Source organism: Procambarus clarkii, chromosome 56 (genome assembly GCF_040958095.1).
Source record: "Procambarus clarkii isolate CNS0578487 chromosome 56, FALCON_Pclarkii_2.0, whole genome shotgun sequence".
In the NCBI taxonomy this organism is placed as follows: Eukaryota; Metazoa; Arthropoda; class Malacostraca; order Decapoda; family Cambaridae; genus Procambarus; species Procambarus clarkii.
In genome coordinates, this window is record NC_091205.1 from 16,529,224 (window position 1) to 16,543,152 (window position 13,929).

A 13,929-nucleotide genomic window follows, 5' to 3' on the forward strand; every position below is an offset into this window, starting at 1 on the left:
CCAGAACTAAGAGGCATGAGTTACGAGGAAAGGCTGCGGGAAATGCACCTGACGACACTGGAAGACAGAAGAGTAAGGAGAGACATGATCACTTTTTACAAAATTCTCAGAGGAATTGACAGGGTAGACAAGGATAAACTATTCAACACTGGTGGTACGCGAACAAGGGGATACAGGTGGTAACTGAGTACCCAAATGAGCCACAGAGTTAACAGGTGGAATGCATTAGGCAGTGATGTTGTGGAGGCTGACTTCATACACACTTTCAAATGTAGATATGATAGAGCCCAGTAGGCTCAGGAATCTGTACACCAGTTGATTGACGGTTGAGAGGCGGGACCAAAGAGCCAAAGCTCAATCCCCGCAAGCACAACTAGGTGAGTACACACACACACACACACACACACACACACACACACACACACACATACACACACACACACACACACACACACACACACACACACACACACACACACACACACACACACACACACACACACACGTAGGCTGCACGAGTCTTATATTTTTGCCACTATTGTGCTGCTTTTCCGTGTTTTATTGTGTGTGGGAAATTAGATATGTTTTAGTTACATTTTTAGCTGTTATTTAAAAGGAATCAAACTCATAATATATAAGTATTTTTAAACTCGCCGACAACAGCGCTAAAAATAGCGGAACTACTTTTAAAAGTGGCAAGAATTAATATTGTTTGTCCATGAAAGCATAAAACATAAGAAGATTAACTGAATACAAGTCATTGTAAAGTTTATATAAAGCTTCGTATATCAGAAGTAACGTTATTGGCGATATTCAGCGCCTTCATTTTTGGCGCCAAAATTCTAATCACAAAATATAATTTAAACATTTTTAACAATGACTTCAATGTCGGTTTCATTCCGGTTTTGATGGAATTTTCGTAATATACAGAACTAAAAAAGTTAAAATTTTCTTTTAGAAGTACTCTGTTTATATTTTTAATTGTTTTTGACATTTCCGATTTGTTATAAATGATTTAGAAAGTCATGAGATAACAGTGCCACCAATTGAAGATGCATAACTGATATTTCCAAGCATATTTGACAAATGATTTTTTGATATGATTATCATGGGCTCATTAGCAGACCCCCAGGTTACCGTGTGTGTAATTACCATGGGAGGGAGGGAAGGGGGGGCGGTCACCATGTGCGTAATTACCATGGGAGGGAGGGAAGGGGGGGCGGTCACCATGTGCGTAATTACCATGGGAGGGAGGGAAGGGGGGGGGCGGTCACCATGTGCGTAATTACCATGGGAGGGAGGGAAGGGGGGGCGGTCACCATGTGCGTAATTACCATGGGAGGGAGGGAAGGGGGGGCGGTCACCATGTGCGTAATTACCATGGGAGACTTAACATGTGCGTAATTTTAACTGTGGTGAAATAAATGAATGACGCATAGTGTTCCGTGTTCTTCAAGGGGATGTGCCACAGCGGAGTGCTGTGCCACAGCGGAGTGCTGTGCCACAGACCATTGTGAACACCTGTGCTTGTTGACCAGACCACACACTAGAAGGTGAAGGGACGACGACGTTTCGGTCCGTCCAGGACCATTCTTAAATGGTCCAGGACGGACCATTTGAGTCCGACTTGAGAATTTGAATCGGCTTGAGAATGGTCCAAGACGGACCGAAACAGCGCCGTCCCTTCACCTTCTAGTGTGTGGTCTGGTCAACGTACTTCAGCCACGTTATTGTGACTCTTCTCCTGCACCTGTGCTTGTGTTCAAACACTTGAACGGTGAACAGCATCCGTATGTGTTGACGCAGTGAAAATATTTACCATTAGCAATATGTTCACTGAAACACAGGTATATCGGAAACATATTCTGGTCTGTCTTATCGAGGTCAACCCCAGACAAAGGTCAAACTACTGACCCTCCAAACTACAAACCCCATAAGAACTAAACCCCATAAGAACTATAACAACCCCATAACGTACGTACTCCGGAGTTAAATTAAAGCTACGAGAGTGAATGAAGCTAACTGTATACTGAGACTCTAATGGTCCGATGGAACACAACTTGCACCAATCACTCCCCAGACAGTGTACCCAACTACCCCCAGACAGTGTACCCAACTACCCCCAGACAGTGTACCCAACTACCCCCAGACAGTGTACCCAACCACCCCCAGACTGTGTACCCAACCACCCCCAGACAGTGTACCCAACCACCCCCAGACTGTGTACCCAACCACCCCCAGACTGTGTACCCAACTACCCCCAGACAGTGTACCCAACTACCCCCAGACAGTGTACCCAACTACCCCCAGACAGTGTACCCAACCACCCCCAGACTGTGTACCCAACCACCCCCAGACTGTGTACCCAACCACCCTAAAGAATGGTAATACGAGGAAATACAACGTAACATTCACAATTCCAACCCATAAAATAAAGAAAGTCATATCAAAATAAAATGGCGATCATGGCAGGCTATAGAAAGGCAGCACAGAGAATGACAAAGAGGTGTGTGAAGAACTCAACAAGAGGTTCCAGGAGGTCTTCACAATAGAACAAGGAGGAGTCACTGCGCTAGGAGAGGTGGCATTAAACCAGGCGGCCTTGGAAGGGTTCGAAATTACAAGAGATGAGATCAAGAGGCACCTGTTGGATCTGGACGTGAGAAATACTGTTGGCCCGGACGGAATCTTACCATGGGTATTGAAAGAGTGTGCAGGAGCGCTTTGCTTGCCACTCTCCATAGTGTATAGTAGGTCAATGGAAACAGGAGACCTACCAGAAATATGGAAAACGGCTAATGTAGTACCAATATGCAAAAAGGGTGCAGGCAAGAGGCACTGAATTACAGGCCAGTGTCCTTAACTTGTATACCATGCAAGGTGATGGAGAAGATCGTGAGAAAAAACCTAGTAACACATCTGTGGAACACACGTGGAAACTGAGTGCCCAAATGAGCCATAGAGACGTTAGAAAGAATTTTTTCAGTGTCAGAGTAGTAGACAAATAAAATGCATTAGGAAGTGATGTGGTGGAGGCTGACTCCATACACAGCTTCAAGTGTAGATATGATAAGAGCCCAGTAGGCTCAAGAATCTGTACAACAGTTGATTGACAGTTGACTGGCGGGACCAAAGAGCCAGAGCTCAACCCCCGCAAGCACAATTAGATAAGTACAATTAGGTAAGTACACACACACACACAGAGTTGTTCAAAACCCCATTTAAGTTTATTAAAGAAAAACAATGCAGGTTTCGAAAGACGCCTCAAAATGCACTGAGTCACCACAATATGCACTGAGCCGCCACAGTATGCACTGAGTCACCACAGTATGCACTGAGTCACCACAGTATGCACTGAGTCACCACAGTATGCACTGAGTCACCACAGTATGCACTGAATCACCACAGTATGCACTGAGCCGCCACAGTATGCACTGAGTCACCACAGTATGCACTGAGTCACCACAGTATGCACTGAGTCACCACAGTATGCACTGAGCCGCCACAGTATGCACTGAGCCGCCACAGTATGCACTGAGCCGCCACAGTATGCACTGAGTCACCACAGTATGCACTGAGTCACCACAGTATGCACTGAGTCACCACAGTATGCACTGAGCCGCCACAGTATGCACTGAGCCGCCACAGTATGCACTGAGCCGCCACAGTATGCACTGAGCCGCCACAGTATGCACTGAGCCGCCACAGTATGCACTGAGTCACCACAGTATGCACTGAGCCGCCACAGTATGCACTGAGCCGCCACAGTATGCACTGAGCCGCCACAGTATGCACTGAGCCGCCACAGTATGCACTGAGCCGCCACAGTATGCACTGAGCCGCCACAGTATGCACTGAGCCGCCACAGTATGCACTGAGCCGCCACAGTATGCACTGAGCCGCCACAGTATGCACTGAGCCGCCACAGTATGCACTGAGCCGCCACAGTATGCACTGAGCCGCCACAGTATGCACTGAGCCGCCACAGTATGCACTGAGTCACCACAGTATGCACTGAGCCGCCACAGTATGCACTGAGCCGCCACAGTATGCACTGAGCCGCTACAGTATGCACTGAGTCACCACAGTATGCACTGAGTCACCACAGTATGCACTGAGTCACCACAGTATGCACTGAGCCGCCACAGTATGCACTGAGCCGCCACAGTATGCACTGAGCCGCCACAGTATGCACTGAGCCGCCACAGTATGCACTGAGCCGCCACAGTATGCACTGAGCCGCCACAGAATGCACTAAACTACTTTAGAATGCACCAAGAAAGCTCAGAGGACACAGTCATTACAGAATGCACAGACTTTATAAAGTTTAAGGATGCATGAAGCCACCACAGAAATGCTCAGCGACCCTTAATGCTCATCTCCCGCGAATGCGCACAACCTTCTCGGAATGCGCACAACCTTCTCAGAATGCGCACAACCTTCTCAGAATGCGCACAACCTTCTCAGAATGCGCACAACCTTCTCGGAATGCGCACAACCTTCTCAGAATGCGCACAACCTTCTCGGAATGCGCACAACCTTCTCAGAATGCGCACAACCTTCTCGGAATGCGCACAACCTTCTCAGAATGCGCACAACCTTCTCAGAATGCGCACAACCTTCTCAGAATGCGCACAACCTTCTCAGAATGCGCACAACCTTCTCGGAATGCGCACAACCTTCTCAGAATGCGCACAACCTTCTCGGAATGCGCACAACCTTCTCGGAATGCGCACAACCTTCTCAGAATGCGCACAACCTTCTCAGAATGCGCACAACCTTCTCAGAATGCGCACAACCTTCTCGGAATGCGCACAACCTTCTCAGAATGTGCACAACCTTCTCAGAATGCGCAGAAGGACGCAAGAAACAACATGTTGTTTCGGTCATTACTTTCCTCCTTGGTGTGCCCCCTCCCCCCCCCCCTCTCCCTACCTCCCTCTCTCTCTCTCTCTCTCTCTCTCTCTCTCTCTCTCTCTCTCTCTCTCTCTCTCTCTCTCTCTCTCTCTCTCTCTCTCTTTCTACGCTATTCTTGGTTCCTTATTCTCTTGGTTCTTCACTCCATCGTTCGTTATATCTCTCTCTCTTATTCGGCGTTTTCTTCCTTCTAAAGGTTCTGGTAAAGCACGCCACGCTTCGCAGAGCAGCCCAGAAGCTCCTTTGTTAGTAATCAGTTGTGGCAGAACTGCATTTCAGGACCAGCTGGGCACTTCTTGAAGATTAGCTGCATTTCAAGATCAGCTGGGCACTTCTTGAAGATTAGCTGCATTTCAAGACCAGCTGGGCACTTCTTGAAGATTGGCTGCATTTCAAGATCAGCTGGGCACTTCTTGAAGATTAGCTGCATTTCAGGACCAGCTGGGCACTTCTTGAAGATTAGCTGCATTTCAGGACCAGCTGAGCACTTCTTGAAGATTAGCTGCATTTCAAGATCAGCTGGGCACTTCTTGAAGATTAGCTGCATTTCAAGATCAGCTGGGCACTTCTTGAAGATTAGCTGCATTTCAAGATCAGCTGGGCACTTCTTGAAGATTAGCTGCATTTCAAGACCAGCTGGGCACTTCTTGAAGATTAGCTGTATTTCAAGACCAGCTGGGCACTTCTTGAAGATTAGCTGCATTTCAAGACCAGCTGGGCACTTCTTGAAGATTAGCTGCATTTCAAGATCAGCTGGGCACTTCTTGAAGATTAGCTGCATTTCAAGACCAGCTGGGCACTTCTTGAAGATTAGCTGTATTTCAAGACCAGCTGGGCACTTCTTGAAGATTAGCTGCATTTCAAGACCAGCTGGGCACTTCTTGAAGATTAGCTGCATTTCAAGATCAGCTGGGCACTTCTTGAAGATTAGCTGCATTTCAAGATCAGCTGGGCACTTCTTGAAGATTAGCTGCATTTCAGGACCAGCTGAGCACTTCTTGAAGATTGGCTGCATTTCAAGATCAGCTGGGCACTTCTTGAAGATTGGCTGCATTTCAAGATCAGCTGAGCACTTCTTGAAGATTAGCTGCATATCAGGACCAGCTGAGCACTTCTTGAAGATTAGCTGCATTTCAAGACCAACTGGGCACTTTGAGAAGACCGGCCAGATCATACAATCTACGCATTTCACCCCTGACCTAGAACTGCGTACTTGCGTGGCGTGCAGGAGCCTCTGACGTTGCACATAAAGGCCTTGAGTACGGGTACGCTCCCCCAGTGATAGCAAAATGGAGCGGCCAACGAGAAGTCGAGATCTGTGAGGCAAGTTTCTTTAAAGAGCTTCGACAGGAAACACGCCGAGAAACATTAAGGATGGAACTCATGGTATTAGCTGACCACAAGATAGAAAGGCGGGGCTTGAGAGCTGCAGCTCCACCTTGTAAATACCTTTAGACGAGTACCTCTAGGTGAGGGCATCTACGTGGGCACTTGGGCACTACTAGGTGAGGATATACGCTCTCTCTCTCTCTCTCTCTCTCTCTCTCTCTCTCTCTCTCTCTCTCTCTCTCTCTCTCTCTCTCTCTCTCTCTCTCTCTCTCTCTCTCTCTCTCTCTTTCTATCTATATATATATTAGGGAGGGTGTGGGGAGGTCGGTGACAAGGTTTAGGAGGAATAAGGGGAAGTGGGAATAGCAAATCTATGATAAATTAGGGGGTGATGGATGGAAGAGGAGGAGAACGGGAGGGGAGGAGGTGTGGGGGGTCAGGAATCTATTTATGTTCACCGTTGGCTATATGTGTTGTTCAGTGTGTGTTGGGGACCCCCGCGGAGGCCCGGCACATAACTCTCCCCCCACACACTTGTTACTCTCCGCTCTAGTACTCCTGGGGGGTGGGGTGTTGGGGGGGGGGGAGACACTAGCGTGACCTGGTCAGGTCACCCGAGGAACTACAGCCTCGCTACACCAGTTTACACTTTACACTTGAGTCACATTTTATGAAATCCTTCTCGGATGAACTGGAACCTCCCCAAAAATACTTTTCTTATATTGTGCTGGTGATTACGCTCGGGTAGTGGGGTCAAGGTAATGGGTAGTTGACACAGGACAAGTTAATTAAAACCCAATGGTATCAGCATGAATGTTGAGTTACTGTGTATTCAGGACGTCTACCTGTTGTTACTATTGATTCCACCAGATGCATGCCTGCCTGCCTGCCTGCCTGCCTGCCTGCCTGCCTGCCTGCCTCTGTTCCAGCTGCCACCCTGCCTACCTGCCTGCCTGTCTGCCTGCCTGCCTGCCTGCCTGCCTGCCTGCCTCTGTTCCAGCTGCCACCCTGCCTACCTGCCTGCCTGTCTGCCTGCCTGCCTGCCTGCCTGCCTGCCTGCCTCTGTTCCAGCTGCCACCCTGCCTACCTGCCTGTCTGTCTGCCTGCCTCTGCTCCAGCTGCCACCCTGTCTGCCTTTGCTGCAACTGCCTGCCTGTCTGCCTCTGCTCCAGTTGCCTGCATCTGAACTATCTGTTGCCCCGCCTGCTTTCCTCTGCTCCAGCTGGCTGTCTGAATAACTGCTCGCACGGGGACTCACTCTCACTGTTCACTGCACGGAGTTGGGTTTGTTTCCAAGACGGTTTGGTGAGGGGTGAGGCGAGAGGGTGAGAGAGAGAGAGAGAAGTACCACCTGCCTCAGAGGCAGCTGGTGGAGTCAACACATGGGTGAGGTGATGCCAGCTGGTCCCCGCCCGCCCGGCACTAGCACAATACTCCACTAAACTGACCGGCGCTGGTGTCGACGACCGCCGCCACCACCTCGGCTAGCAGCAGCAGCAGCAGGAGCGGCAGCAGTGTGGCAGCGCCCGAAGACCACCACACTGGAGCACCTCTTCACTACCACCAGAACTCCGCCGCTTCCACCATCACCGCCTCCTCCACCCACACGCCGCCCCGCGCACGCTCCACCACTCAGGTCGATTCCAGCAGCGGGCCCCAGCACCCAGGCACCAGCTTGCTTTGTGTTGCTTGCACGGCCCCACGCACAGCCGGCTCCATGCACGCCAGCCGCGGCTGCGGGTCCGGATTCTCTGAGGCCGCTTGATGTCCAGCGCTTGGAAAACCCCCACACACACACTCAGGCCCTCAGCCTGGCCTAAATTATTGATCTATTGTTCACACAGACGGCTGTAGTTAGTGCCACACTCTCAACAAGCGTATGGCACTCTGCTCGTAACCTTCACCTGCGTCATAAGCTCGTTAACAGCTAAAGAGCAAGAACAGCAGCAGCAGCAGCAGCAAGAGATTTAAACAGCGTACGAAAATCGATGGAGAAAGGCGCTCATCCAAGGGACTCAAGCTGGCAGCGTGGCGGCCCTGTATTAGGTCACTCAAGCACCAACCCACAGGAAACTACCCATCCAAACCACTAACAACCTACCCACCCAATCACCCCCCAATTAACCACCAAGAAATCACCCGCCTCAACCACCACCCCAGCCAACCACCACCCGCCTCAATCACCACCCCAGTTAACCACCACCCGCCTCAACCACCACCCGCCTCAACCACCACCCCAGCCAACCACCACCCGCCTCAACCACCACCCGCCTCAACCACCACCCCAGCCAACCACCACCCCAGGAAATTATGCCTAAGCACTACGTGCTGACCCCCAGCCACCGTCCCGACAAGGCACCCACCATGCTGGTGACCCCAGCAGAGCGACAGCGGCAATACAATGCTAACCACACACATAAAATAACTCCGTTAGCCGACAGGAAGCTTTAAGGGCTCTGTGAGCTTGTCCTTCAGCGCCGCTGGACAGGTTAAGGGCAAGGACATGTAAGAGGGAGGGTGGGCAAGCAAGAGGGAGGGTGGGCAAGCAAGAGGGAGGGTGGGCAAGCAAGAGGGAGGGTGGGTAAGCAAGAGGGAGGATGGGCAAGCAAGAGGGAGGGTGGGCAAGCAAGAGGGAGGGTGGGCAAGCAAGAGAGAGAGTGGGCAAGCAAGAGGGAGGGTGGGCAAGCAAAAGGGAGGGTGGGCAAGCAAGAGAGTGGGTGGGCAAGCAAAAGGGAGGGTGGGCAAGCAAAAGGGAGGGTGGGCAAGCAAAAGGGAGGGTGGGCAAGCAAGAGAGTGGGTGGGCAAGCAAAAGGGAGGGTGGGCAAGCAAAAGGGAGGGTGGGCAACAAGAGAGTGGGTGGGCAAGCAAAAGAGAGTGTGGGCGTGCAAGCAGGAGTGTTAAATTGATCTCCAGAGAAAAAGGTTCATAGAGTGACTAGGATTTTGTAGACGGGCAGTCGTGATGAAGGCCCTAGGACACTGGGCGGTGCTTGTGTACCTCACTCTCTAAGGTTCGAGTCCTTCACAGGGGGAAGAGTTCTTCGTGCTACAATTAACTTGTGTGGTTTATGCAAATGTGTCGAATGTATATATATATATATATATATATATATATATATATATATATATATATATATATATATATATATATATATATATATATATATATATATATGCGAACAAGCCTGAATGGTCCCCAGGACTATATGCGACTGAAAACTCACACCCCAGAAGTCATATATATATATAGTCATATATATATATATATATATATATATATATATATATATATATATATATATATATATATATATATATATATATATAATATACGCAGGATGTTATATTGATATCATCATGTTTAGCTACAGCACAGGAAAAAGGAATGAATGAAGCAGGCGTGAAGGCAGGGAATGGAATGCAGGCAGAAAGCAGACTTCCTTTTTTCCCTACATCTCTTAAGTGGCCTAGAGATGTAGGGAAAAAGGGAGAAGATGGTGTTGTGTGGGTGGTGTCGGGCTGGCGGATAGGGTAGATAGGATTGGAGGATAGGGTAGATAGGATTGGAGGATAGGGTAGGTAGGATTGGAGGATAGGGTAGATAGGATTGGAGGATAGGGTAGATAGGATTGGAGGATAGGGTAAATAGGCTTGGAGGATAGGGTAGATAGGATTGGAGGATAGGGTAGATAGGCTTGGAGGATAGGGTAGATAGGCTTGGAGGATAGGGTAGATAGGATTGGAGGATAGGGTAGATAGGATTGAAGGATAGGGTAGATAGGATTGGAGGATAGGGTAGATAGGATTGACGATGTAGTATGTCTGACTAGGCCGAATAGGTGCGGGGAGGAAGGGGGGGGGGGGGGCTCAAAAGTTTACGCAAGCACCGGGCGCTTAAAAACACGCTGATGAAATACAAACATTTGTGGTAGTGAGGAGGAGAGCCTGGCCTCTGGTGCCCCGGGCAGCCCGCGGGCAGGGGGCCAGGGCAGTGAGAAATAGTAAGGTTGGGCTTAGGGTATCGGGCGCCGCCTCATCCTCCTCCTCCTCCTTCTCCCTCGCCGCTTATACCAACTTTGAGGTACTGGTTATATATCGTCTTCCTAGTTATAGGAAGACAGCACACACACACACACACACACACACACACACACACACACACACACACACGCACGCACGCACGCACGCACACACACGCGCGCGCGCGCGCACACACACACACACACACACACACACACACACACACACACACACATACACACACACACACACACACACACACACACACACACACACACACACACACACACCTGCAGCATACCAGGAGAGGGTTGAGGGAGTTCTTCTACTCCCCGAGCAACACAACAAATATTACAGTCACTATTGGGAAAGCAACACATCCACAGGTCGCAACACGCAGCATAAACAGGTGACAGGTAATCCACAGGTAATTGAACTCGGCCCCATCTCTCAACACTAACAATATGTTGAAGGCACTCAGGAAAAAAATATTAGCATACCTAGAGAGGGTCTCGGAAGTCCATCTACTCCCCGAGCCCGGCCAGGATCTGGGAAACCTTAACCTAATCAGTTGGACAAAGGTAAACTTCGTCTCCCAATCACTGTGGAAAAAAGCTAGGTTTACTGGTCACGCTGTTAAGAAACAGAGTTCACACACAGTCAGGAAAAATTGCCATCACTGCATCCCCTACTAACTCCCAGCCATCACTATCTACTATCTACTAACTCTACTATCACTATCACTATCACTATACACTATCTACTAACTCCCAGCCATCACTGCAGGCTGGTCACAAGCTGACTTAGACTTATTTAAAAAGCAGAGAGAGGAGAAGGCGGGGGTGGGAGGGAGGGAGGATGGTCTGAGGGATAGGGATTGGAGGAGAAAAGGAAGGAAGGAAGGAGTAGGAGAGGATTCAAGAGAGGATCAGACACACTGATCAATACACTGTGAACTGAAGTCGAATCACAGGTGTGGAGAGGTCAATTAAAGAGAGATTATACGTTAAGGTTAGAATAGCTTTCAGGGAGAGGTTGTGACAGAGGTCAAGAGGTCATCCGAGGTGAGGAGACGTTGAGAGCCTCAAGTGCCACTTGGCAAGTCAAGGTGAGGTGAACTTGAGTCACTAGGGGACCATACGAGGTCAAACCACTAGAGATTGAAGCCAGAGGCCGAGGAGTTGAGAAGTCAACAGAAGCGGCCATAGGTCAAGAGGTCAAGAGACGCGGGCAGAGGTCAAGGGAGACCATGAGAGGGCAGACCACCGCGTCTCCTGCGGCCTTATCATCATACACAACATGATAGCCCCAAGTCTGTGACCATAAACATGGCCTCCCACCTCCAAGTCCGGTAACTTCCCCAACAGTAAAAGCTGCCCTGAGGGTTGGCGAGAGGCGCCACTGTCGCCGTGAGTGGCAGCAGGACGGCAGGCCGCAGGCCGCAGGATGGCAGGCCGCAGGACGACAGGCCGCAGGATGGCAGGCCGCAGGATGACAGGCCGCAGGATGGCAGGCCGCAGGATGGCAGGCCGCAGGATGGCAGGCCGCAGGATGGCAGGCCGCAGGATGGCAGACCGCAGGACGGCAGGCCGCAGGACGACAGGCAGCAGAAGTAACATGTGCTGCAAGTGGCAGTAGCAGCAGTAGCAGCAGAAGCAGGCAGGAACAACGCCACAAGCAGGAATGAGACTAACAAGAGCCTCTTCACCATAGCCAGTACAAGAGCAGCCCACACCAGCTACTTAGCGTTTCAACCCGTTACCACAGTAAAATAGGCTCCACTACTACCACCACCTCCACCCACAACACCCAAACGTTTCGACCATCGAGCGTCAACCACAACCACCAGTAGCAGAACAACCTCCTCTCCAGGTCACCACCTCTAGAACAACCAAAATAACAACCTTCACCTCCTCGAGGTCCCCACCACCACCACCACAGCGATGGTGGTAGTGGGGACTTGGAGGGGGGGGATGCTGGGGTCTTGGTGTGGTAAGGGTGGCACAGAGAGGGGGTGGGGGGCTGCTGGTGGTGGTGGTGGTGGTGCTGGTGGTGGATCTATTCAACTCAAGGCGGAGGTATTGATTTTTCCCGACCCCCCTCAAACGCGGGAGCGCAGCCCCCTGACCTACTTCTGCCTTCCTCTCTCCCACGATAACTCCCTCTTGGCGTAGGGGGGGTTGGGGGGTGGGGGTTGACCTTCTGTGGGAATTAGAGGCTAAAGGGACAATGACCCCTAACCCGTATATATATAGGGAGTACGAAATGGGGCGGCTGACCTATGACTGGGGGATGTCCGGGTTTTTGGTACTAATAGTGATAACAGGGAGAGACTGTGTGTGGAAATGGGGAAGCGGAGCAGATATTGATTACTATAGAGGTAGTGGTGTAAAGGGGTGGGGGGTGGGGGGGGGCGTGGGTCATGTGTAGGTATTTACATTTCTAACCTTAATACACACGCTTATGTGTGTACTCACCTAATTGTGCTCGGAGGGGTTGAGTTTCTGCTCTTTGGTCCCGCCTCTCAAATTGTCAGTCAACCGGTGTACATGTTCCGGAGCCTCTGAGCTCAGGATATATATATATATATGATATCAGAAACAGGATAGGTCCAAGGACTGAACCCTGTGTGTGTTTGTGGTTTATTTAACAGTTTGCAGGGCCGAACTTCAGCTCCTGAGCCTCGCCCCTTCACCTGTCAGTCGTCTATTGTAATAACTTCCACTTCTTTATTGAAATATTTCTTGTCAGATCTACTTCCAGAACAATGATGGAACCTCTGTTTCACCAGATGGTGGTCACACTTTGCTTCCTCTTCTGTTCCCTTCCACACGCTTCCCCTCTCCCCCCCCCCTGCACTGACGAAGTGCTTGCTGGCTCCAGTACACCTCTCGACGCTCCAGTATCCCTTCCGACGCTCCAGTACCCCTTCCGACGCTCCAGTATCCGTTCCGACGCTCCAGTACACCTCTCGACGCTCCAGTATCCGTTCCGACGCTCCAGTACACCTCCCGACGCTCCAGTACACCTCTCGACGCTCCAGTATCCGTTCCGACGCTCCAGTACACCTCCCGACGCTCCAGTACACCTCTCGACGCTCCAGTATCCCTCCCGACGCTCCAGTACACCTCTCGACGCTCCAGTACCCCTCCCGACGCTCCAGTACACCTCCCGACGCTCCAGTACACCTCTCGACGCTCCAGTACCCCTCCCGACGCTCCAGTACACCTCCCGACGCTCCAGTACACCTCTCGACGCTCCAGTACCCCTTCCGACGCTCCAGTACACCTCTCGACGCTCCAGTACCCCTTCCGACGCTCCAGTACACCTCCCGACGCTCCAGTACACCTCCCGACGCTCCAGTACACCTCCCGACGCTCCAGTACACCTCCCGACGCTCCAGTACACCTCCCGACGCTCCAGTACACCTCCCGACGCTCCAGTACACCTTCTCAACTCTGGTCCTGGTTCACACCTCTTGTTTACCTGTGTCGCAGTCTGCCAGTACGACACATATTTCTATACGATACAGACGGATACTTCTACCTTCTTCAACACAGATAATACGATACAGACGGATACTTCTACCTTCTTCAACACAGATAATACGATACAGACGGATACTTCTACCTTCTTCAACACAGATAATACGATACAGACGGAT

At 50.6% G+C, this 13,929-nt stretch overlaps 2 protein-coding genes across 7 annotated transcripts in view; one reads left to right on the top strand and one right to left on the bottom strand.

The window, feature by feature from the left end:
- LOC123747890 (carbohydrate sulfotransferase 10) overlaps positions 1 to 13,929 on the top strand; it is a 257,272-nt gene that overhangs the window by 65,255 nt on the left and 178,088 nt on the right. The window lies entirely within an intron of this gene.
- The window catches only part of LOC123753273 (protein Tob1-like), an 82,447-nt gene that overhangs the window by 10,994 nt on the left and 57,524 nt on the right, over positions 1 to 13,929 (bottom strand). The window contains exon 1 of one of the 6 annotated variants that reach the window (XM_069305778.1): positions 7,695 to 7,820. The exons of 4 other annotated variants lie outside the window; for them this stretch is intronic. The gene's annotated coding sequence lies outside the window, so the exon portion shown is untranslated. Of the gene's footprint in view, positions 1 to 7,601; positions 7,821 to 13,929 lie in introns of those variants that run through there. One more of the 6 variants, XM_069305777.1, reaches the window with a different exon arrangement.